Here is a 10339-nt window from a genome sequence, read left to right as displayed (position 1 = left end):
AAAAAAAAAAAAAAAAGAAGAAGAAGGTATAAACTGTATTTCTCATTGCAAATACAAAATAAAAATTAGTTGTTACCTCCTCACAGTTGACCATGATTCTGACTTCTAACATTACAAATTAGTTTTTACATATTATAAACCTTTCTATAAATTGGATTATCATGCATTCTTTCATGTACGGCTTATTACATTCATCATGTCCCTGAATCTAATCATTAGTGCATGTGGCAGAAGTTTATTTATTTTTATCCAGGATAGAATTCTATTATATGATTATATCACAATTTATCCATTCTCCTATTGATGAGCTTTTACATTGTTTACAGCTTAGGGTCATAATAAATCATGCTTCTGAGAGCATACTTGTCTTGGTGTACATACATGTATTTCTCTTGTGTATATACTTAGGAATGGAATCGCTGGGTCAGTGCATATGTGTATTCAGTCAGATACTGGCAGACGATTCAGAACTTTCACCACGTGAGATAATTGACACTGAAGGGAAACAGCTATAAATTTTATCAATATGGTGCTGGTTCAAACCAGAGAATTCATGCTGCAGGGAAACTTGATCAATGTTATTGTGAAAACTGGGAATGTGAATGAACGTAATAGATGTAGAAAGACGTTTAGTCACAGCCCAAATCTTCCAGGCAAATGTCATAAATGTGAGATTGCTGTTATCCACAGTTAATGCGTTATTTGAAAGCAAAAAGTCTACTAGAGGAGAGGCATCCAGCATTTCCCTTTTTCACCATCAGAGAATTCCAACTAGAGAAAAGTCCTGTGAGTGTGTTGAAGTTGGAGCATGGGGAGGAATATAGTCTTTACCTATGGTCTGTATCTTACTGGTCAAGTACAAATGATGAATATGGAAAAGCTTATAGCCATCGTTCGTATATTACGCTACACCAGGGAATTCACATAGGATGAGAACTCTTCAAATGAAATGATTATAAGAATGACTTTAACTGTTGCTCATTTCTTTTACACCATCAAAGAATTAATACTAAAGAAAGGAAGATTAAAAGGAAACAAATGGGGCTTGGGACTTTGTTTTTTTTTTTTTTTTTGAGAGAGAGAGTCTCACTCTGTCACCCAGGCTGGAGTGCAGTGGCATGATCTCAGCTCACTGCAGCCTCTGCCTCCCAGGTGCCAGTGATTCTCCTGCCTCAGCCTCCTGGGTAGCTGAGATTATAGGCAAGCACCACATGCATGGCTAATTTTTGCATTTTTAGTAGAGACAGGGTTTCATCATGTTGGCCAGGCTGATCTTGAACTCCTGACCTCAGGTGATCTGCCCACCTCGGCCTCCCAAAGTGCTAGGATTATAGGGACTTTTAACTCTGGGAAGAGCTCTCTTCCATGACAGAAGTCTAGCCATACCGAGACTATGATGCTAGGAAGTCTATGTGTAGGCACCCAGGTCAACAGCCACAGCTGAGCTCCCAGCCATCAGCTAGCATCAGCTGCCAGCCATGTAAGTGAAGCCTCTTGGACATCCAGTCAAGCCTTCAGATGACTGTGGACCCTGCTGATACCCAACTGGTACCACAAATGAGACCTCAAGCAAGAACTGCCCAGCTGAGGTCTTCCCAAATTCCTGGCCAACAAAATGGTCAGGCTTTTAAACTAAAAACAGTTTCATTTTTTATTTAATAAAAAAGTTTTATTTAACTTGATTGTTTTATTAAAAGGAAAAAGTAATTTTTTAGTATCTATTAACATATAATAAAAATAAAGGTATAAGGCTGGGCTTGGTGGCTCATGCCTGTAACCCCAGCAGGAGGTGTTGGAAGGATCACTTGAGCCCAGGAATTTGAGACCAGCCTGGGAAACGTGCCAAAACCCCATCTCTACAAAAAATTAACCAGGCGTGGTGGCACATGCCTGTAGTCCCAGCTACTGGGGAGGCTGAGTAGGGGGATCACTTGAGCCCGGGAGGCAGAGGTTGCAGTGAGCCAGGATAGTGCTACTGCACTCCAGCCTGGGTGACAGAGCAAGACCCTGTCTCAAAAATAAATAAATAAATAAATAAAGGTATAAATATTTGGATTCTGCAGTCAATGAGCAAAGATATGGTGGTTACTAATAGGTGATTTTGGCATGAAGAAAAACTGACCACAAAATACAGTTGAGGATTTGGCTGCATTTTTGGCTTACAATTACATACCTTAATAACAACTCAATTGAGGGGTCCATATATGTTCTTTCTCATTTTCTGGCAGTAAATCATATTCATCATATACGTCCCAATTTTGCACACACAAAAAAATGAAAATAGCCCCCAAAGAAAGGCTGTGGATAATGTGATCCATCCTCAAAAGACCCCGTGCTGTCATTTCTCAACAAAGGCGCAGAGAGAAATCAAGGTATGGAATCTAATGAATGTCTGTGAAGGAGGTACTTTTGAATGCTTTAAAGAAAGTGTAAATGAAGTTGTGTTTTCTTTCTTTCTTTTTTTATTTTTGAGACAGGGTTTCGCTTTTGTTTCCCAGACTGCCGTGCAGTGGTGCAATTTCGGCCCATTGCAACCTCTGCCTCAAGCGATTCTTCTGCTTCAGCCTCCCAAGTAGCTGGGATTATAGGCGCCCACCACCACGCCCAGCTAATTTTTTTTGTATTTTTAGTAGAGATGGGGTTTCATCATGTTGGCCAGGCTGGTCTCCAAAGCCTGACCTCAGGTGATCCCCCCGCCTCGGCCTCCCAAAGTGCTGAGATTACAGGTGTGAGCCACCGTGCCCGGCCGAAGTTGTGTTTTCTAAAGCTATTTACATATGAGCTACTGCTCCTTAGGAAAATTTGGTCCTGTGGTTTATATTTTGGCGTGAAACAACATTGGGCTGTATTCCAGAATCCTGCTTGAAGATTTCTTTCGAAGAAGTCAGAAATTTTCTTTGCCTTTTTTTTTTTAGACAGGTTCTCAGTCTGTCACCTAGGCTGGAGTACAGTGATGCCATTATAGCTCACTGCAGACTTGAATTCCTGGACTCAAGCAATTCTCCTGCCTCAGCCTCCCAAGTAGCTAGGACTACAGGCATACACCATCCCACTCAGTTAACGTTTTTATTTTTTATACACACGGGGTCTTGCTGTGTTGCCCAGGCTGGTATCAAACTCCTGGCCTCAAGCAGTCCTCCAACTTCAGCCTCCTAAAGTGCTGGGGTTACAGGTGTGAGCCACTTCACTCACTTTAGAGATTTTCGCTTTATGAATTGATAAATACAGCATTGCCTCACTTAATAGGGATACATTCTGAGAAATGCATCATTAGGCAGTGTCATGATTTTGCAAGCATCACAGAGTGCTAATACAAACCGAGATGATACAGCCTACTAAACACCTAGGCTATATGGTAGAGCCTGTTGCTTCTAGGCTACACATCTGTACTGCATGTTACTGTGCTGAATACTATAGGCAATTGTAACACAATGGTAATTATTTATATATGTAAACCTATCTAAACACAGAAAAGGTACAGTAAAAATATGGTACTATAATTTTTTTTTTTTTTTTTTTTGAGACAGAGTCTCACTCTATTGCCCAGGCTGGTGTGCAGTGGTGCGATCTCGGCTCACTGCAACCTCCGCCTCCCGGGTTCAAGTGATTCTCCTGCCTCAGCCTCCGGAGTAGCTGGGAGTACAGGTGCAAGCCACCAAGCGTGGCTAATTTTTGTATTTTTAGTAGAGATGGGGCTTCACCGTGTTGGCCAGGATGGTCTCAATCTCCTGACCTCATGATCCACCCGCCTTGGCCTTCCAAAGTGCTGGGATTACAGGCATGAGCCACCACACCTGGCTGGTACTATAATCTTATGAGACCACCATTGTATATGCAGTCCATAATGAACCAAAATATCATGTGCCTCATGAGTATTTTTCATCTAACTTATCTATTGCTCAATGAAGTTTGGGCATCTCTAAGGAGCAAACATGTTTATAGAATCTAAGTCAACTTGGCCTAAATATATACGACAAAATAGGAGTGATTTTGCAAATTCATATTTTGTAGACCTAACTGCAAGGTCATAAGACATATGCAAAATGATTTCATCAGTTCAGAGGACTAACAAGACTCCACAGAGCACACCCAGGAAATGTTTTTGGTTAGAAGCAAAGGATGTGGCTCAGCAAAAGAAAGGGAAGGTAAGCACTGGGGCTCAGAATCATCTAGCTGCACGCTTCTTAGTGGTTTTATTCACGCACAGACTCCACACTGTCTCTGAACTGAACCACTAAGATCTGTATGAAACTTGATTTAGGGAGAGCTGATGGCAGGACTTCTCAACACGGGTTTTTTTGTTGTCATTGTTTTGTTTTTTTGAGACAGAGTCTTGCTCTGTCGCCCAGGCTGGAGTGTAGTGGTGCAATCTCAGCCCACAGCAACCTCTGCCTCCCAGGTCCAAGCAATTCTCCTGCCACAGCCTTCCAAGTAGCTGGGATTGTAAGCATGTGCCACCATGACCAGCTAGTTTTTGTGTTTTTAGTGGAGACAGGGTTTCTTCATGTTGGCCAGGCTGGTCTCGAACTCATGACCTCAGGTAATCCACCTACCTCAGCCTCCCAAAGTGCTGAGATTACAGGCGTGAGCCACTGTGCCCAGCCACTGCATGGGTTTTTTATTCCTCTCTGTTCACTGGTTACATAGTCATGCCAGGCTATCTTAACTGGTTACGTGAGTTTAAAAAAGTTAAAAAGCCATCATTAACAAATTGGCTCTGGGAGTCTCCCAGGGAATATAAGACTTTAACCGGCCAGGCGCGGTGGCTCACGCCTGTAATCCCAGCACTTTGGGAGGCCAAGGCATGCAGATCACGAGGTCAGGAGATCGAGACCATCCTGGCTAACACGGTGAAACCCCATCTCTACTAAAAATGCAAAAAATTAGCAGGACGTGGCGGCGGGTGCCTGTAGTCCCAGCTACTTGGGAGGCTGAGGCAGGAGAATGGCATGAACCCAGGAGGCAGAGCTTGCAGTGAGCCAACATCGCGCCACTGCACTCCAGCCTGGACAACTGAGCAAGACAACGTCTCAAAAAAAAAAAAAAAGACTTTAACCAGTACCTCATGTAGCTCACCGGCTTTATCCCAACCAAGAGTCAGAGCCAGACACCCAGGCATCATGGAGATAATGTTAGAGCTTTGCAGTCTGACTGTAAATCAGCTCCATCCTACAAACATGGCTCCTATAACTGCTGTGTATTTCCTGATAATGTATGTGAACAAGCATATCTCCTCACCCTCTGTGTCCCCAGTATCAGATAGTGCACAGTACATCTCAAATGTGATCATTTCTTGCCAGCTAATGCTTTAATTTCTTCACTCAGTTTCTGGTCTAGCAGTAGAACCAGGCTTACCATGCCCTGCTTCACAAGTAAAATGCAACAGCAAAAGCACAGGCTCCAACACTAGTCTTCAACATTCACCTGGGATGTTCTACTATTTGAGATATTCATCAGTTTATAATCGGGCCTTTCAAAATCCTAGATATGTGACAATACCAAGTGCTGACAAGAATGTGGAACAACTGAAACTCTTTCCTTTTTTTTCTTTTTTTGAGTTGGAGTCTCGCTCTGTCTCGATCTCGGCTCACTGCAAGCTCCGCCTCCAGGTTCACGCCATTCTCCTGCCTCAGCTTCCGGAGCAGCTGGGACTACAGGCACCCACCACCACGCCGAGCTAATTTTTTGTATTTTTTAGTAGAGACGGGGTTTCACCGTGTTAGCCAGGATGGTCTCGATCTCCTGACCTCGTGATCCGCCCGTCTCGGGATTACAGGCATGAACCACCGCGCCCAGCCGGAACTCTTTCTTTTTTAACCTTTATTTTAGATTCAGGAGTACAGATACGGATTTGTTACTGGAACTCTCATACATTGCTAATAGGAAAGACAAAATGGTAAAGCTGCTCTGGAAAACAATATGCCAGTCTCAAACAGTTACACAGCCAATATGACCCAGCAATCCCACTTATAAGTATTTATCCTGGAGGAATGAAAAATTATGTGCACACAGAAACCTGTACATGAGTGTTTGTAAGTATCATTTATAATTTAAAAAAATTAAAAACTAGAGACAAGCAAATGTTCTTCAGTGTGTAAATGGATACACTGTGGTACATTCACAGGATGGAATTCTACTCAACGATAACAATAATGAGCTACTGAAACATGCAACAATATAGATGAACCTCGAATATATTACGCTAAGGGAAAGAACCCAGTCCCAAAAAGTTACGTACTGTACGATTCCATTTATATGACATGTTGGAAAAGGTGAAAATATAACGACAGAAAACATCAAAGGTTGCTGAGTGTCTGGGGTGGGGTGGGATCTGAATACACAGGGGGTGCACGAGGGAATTCTTTAGGTGTTGGAATTGTTTTGTATCCTGCTTGTGGTCGTAGATAACAAAAATCTATGCATGTGTAAAAAATAGAAGTATAAAAAAGTGAATTGTACTGTCTGTAATTTTTTTTAAATAAAAATCCCTAGCTCTGCTTCATTAGCAGCAGTACCTCCTGATTTGTGTCTCCAAAGATATCTTTGACTGGCTTCTGAATTATATATCCAGTAGTAGTCAGTCTACACATACACAGGCCTTCTTACATGGTCTCATCATTGTTCCACAGGTCAACTCACAACACAAGGAACACACTGCACTCAGCCCATATTTGTAAACTCCATCCAGATGATCAGCCCCCCACTGGAGTGGCAGGCTTCATGTCTAGGGGTGGCACACCTATGGAAGATGGAACTCAGGGTGTGTGTTCTGTTGGGCGTCTCCAACACATCTAACAATGGCTGACAAACCAGTCAATACATAGTCATCTGGGCATATGCAATCATTGGGAATAATACTAAGTGGGGCCAATTCTGCTATCCCTTGGTTCTCAGCGGTATTCTTTTTTTTTTTTTTTTTTTGAGACGGAGTCTCACTTTGTCGTCCAGGCTGGAGTGCAATGGCGCGATCTCGGCTCACTGCAAGCTCCACCTCCCGCGTTTACGCCATTCTCCTGCCTCAGCCTCCCGAGTAGCTGGGACTACAGGCGCCCGCCACCTCACCCGGCTAATTTTTGTATTTTTAGTAGAGACGGGGTTTCACCGTGTTAGCCAGGATGGTCTCGATCTCCTGACCTCGTGATCCGCCTGTCTCAGCCTCCCAAAGTGCTGGGATTACAGGCTTGAGCCACCGCACCTGGCCCTCAGTGGTATTCTTAATTCCACACAGTGCCAATTAAAGGCCCCTGATTGTATATGTGCGGTGGTACAATCTCGGCTCACTGCAGCCTCCGCCTCCCAGGTTCAAGCAGTTCTTCCACCTCAGCCTCTCAAATTGCTGGGATTACAGGCATGTACTGCCATACCCGGCTAATTTTTGTATTTTTAGTAGAAACAGGGTTTCACCACATTGGCCAGGCTGGTCTTGAACTCCTGACCTCAAGTGATCCCACGCCTCGGCCTCCCAAAGTGCTGGGATTACAGTGTATGTTTTTATTAATGCATAATAATTGTACGTATTTATGGATATGTGTGATATTTTGATACCTGCATATAATATGTAATAAATCAGGGTAATTAGGATATACACCTCAAACATTTATCATTTCCTTGTGTTAGGAACATTTCAAATATTATCTTCCACCTATTTTGAAATATACAGGAAATTACTATTAACTATAGTCATCCTACTGTCCTATCAAACACTAGAACTTATTCTTTCTAGCTAACCTTTTTTTTTTTTTTTGAGATGGAGTCTCACTCTGTTGTCAGACTGGAGTGCAATGGTGTGATCTCGGCTCACTGCAACCTTTGCCCCCTGGGTTCAAGCAATTCTCCTGCTTCAGCCTCCCAAGTAGCTGGGACTACAGACGCGAGCCACCATGCCCAGCTTATTTTTGTATTTTTAGTAGAGACAGGGTTTCACCATGTTGGCCAGGACGGTCTTGATCTCTTGACCTTGTGATCCACCCACCTCGGCTTCCCAAGGTGCTGGGATTACAGGCGTGAGGCACCGCACCCAGCCCTATCTAACGATATTTTTATATCCATTAACTAACCTCTCTTCACCCCTGGCCCCTCACTTCCTAACCTCTAGTAACCATCATTCTACTCTGACCTCCATGAGATCAACTCTTTTAGCTCCCACTTATGCATGAGAACACGCCAAGTTTGTCTTTCTGTTCCTGGCTTATTTCCCTTAACATAATTAACCTCCACTTCCACCCATGTTGCTGCAAATGGTAGTATTTCATTCTGTTTCTGGCTGAATAGTATTCTATTGTGTATAAATCCATTATGCGTTGATGGAGACTTAGGTTGATTCCATATTTTGGCCGTTGTTAATAGTGCTGCGGTAAACATGGGTGTGCAGATAGCTCTTAGATGTACTGATTTCCTTCACTCTGGATATGTACCCCACAGTGAGATTTCTGGATTATGTGGATTATCTATGTTTAGTTTCTTGAGAAAACTCTATAATTTTTTCTATAGTGGTTATACTAACTTGCATTCCCACCAGCAGTGTACTAAAGTGTTTCCCTCTCTCTGCCCTCACCAAGATCTGTTATTGTTTGTCTTTTTTATAATGGTCATTTTAAAATTTCTATTCATATTTTTGAGAAAGAGTCTTGCTCTGTTGCCCAAGCTGGAGTGCAATGGTGCAATCTCGGCTCACCGCAACCTCTGCCTCCTGGGTTCAAGTGATTCTCCTGCCTCAGCCTCCTGAGTAGCTGGGATTACAGGTACGTGCCACCACGCCAGGCTAATTTTGTATTTTAGTAGAGAGGGGGTTTCACCATGTTGGCCAGGCTGGTCTCTAACTCCTGACCTCAGGTGATCACCCGTTCTGGCCTCCCAAAGTGCTGGGATTACAGGCATGGGCCACCACGCCCGGCCTTAGTTTTTGAGATGGAGTTTCGCTCTTTCACCCGGGCTGGAGTGAAATGGCACGATCTCAGCTCACTGCAACCTCCGCCCTCTGGGTTCAAGCAATTCTCCTGCCTCAGCCTCCTGAGTAGCTGAGATTATAGGGGCCTGCCACCACACCTGGATAATTTTTGTATTTTTAGTAGAGATGGGGTTTCACCATGTTGGTGAAATTTGCATGAGATTTAGAAGGTGGAAGTGAAGCAGTGCCACTATTCTTGGAAGGTTTTCATGGATGAGCAAATGGCTACATGTGGCATGTTCTTCTCATGGCCAATAGCAAAAACCAAGTCATAACATGAAAGCACATGTAAAGTTCTGTTGGGGACCAGCCTCAACACCACCCATAGGGTACCCGAAGTCCAGTGGCGACAAAGGAATGAGAAAAGACAGGTTAAGAGTTCATAAAGGTGGGAGCCAGAGGGCCAGAGCAAATCAGAGGCTGCAAAGGCACCAAGCTCTGGTCTCCACACTATTTATTGAGTATAGTCACTTAGATCTAAGAAGCAGATGTTCAGGGGTGAAACAGTGAAAGGGGTCAATGGCAGTTTAGGTATATTTCCTTTGTGCTGAAGCAGCATAAACTTAACTACTGATTTATTCTTTTACTTATCAGAGAGCAACTGTGGGGAGTGGGCCTAACTAGGAGCCGGCATATCTGGCCACATTCCAATGCTTCAAAGGAGTGTCTTTCTCCTTGAACACAGTGTTTATAGATAAGAGAGCAGGTCACGCTCTGGTCATGGGAACGTGATGGCAATTAGGAGGCTTTCCTCCTCAGAGGCCTCTTGTGGCTTTCCACAACTTATTGTCCTATATTTTTATGGCCAGTTTATACAGGCACCCCACAAGTCCTTTTCCCAACAGTTCTACCAAAAATGACATCCACCCACATTCTATTGGCTAAGTCCAATAAATTGCATGTTAGAATGCATGTTGACATTACCCATTGGTTGTGTTTTGACAATTTTCATCCACATCAAATAAGAATAAATATACCTTATTGGCCAGGCATGGTAGCTCACACCTGTAATCGCAGCATTTTGGGAGGCCAAGGCAGGTGGATCACCTGAGGTCAGCAGTTCGAGACCAGCCTGGCCGACATAGTGAAACCCCGTCTCTACTAAAAATACAAAAAATTAGCCAGGCATGGTGGTGGGCACCTGTAATCCCAGGTACTCGGGAGGCTGAGGCAGGAGAATGGCTTGAACCCAGGAAGCAGAGTTTGCAGTGAGCCACAATCGTGCCACGGCACTCTAGCCTGGGCAACAGAGCAAGACTCCATCTCTAAAGAAAAAACAAAGCAAAAGAAGGAATATACCATGTTTCTTGTTGATTTCCACATGGAATGGGTTAATGCATGTGTGTATCTAATTTCTGTCATTAATATTTTGTCTTTTTTTTTTTTTTTTTT

Source organism: Rhinopithecus bieti, unplaced genomic scaffold, assembly GCF_001698545.2.
Source record: "Rhinopithecus bieti isolate Rb0 unplaced genomic scaffold, ASM169854v2 scaffold_17677, whole genome shotgun sequence".
Lineage (NCBI taxonomy): Eukaryota > Metazoa > Chordata > Mammalia > Primates > Cercopithecidae > Rhinopithecus > Rhinopithecus bieti.
Note: the sequence above shows the minus strand (reverse complement) of the source record.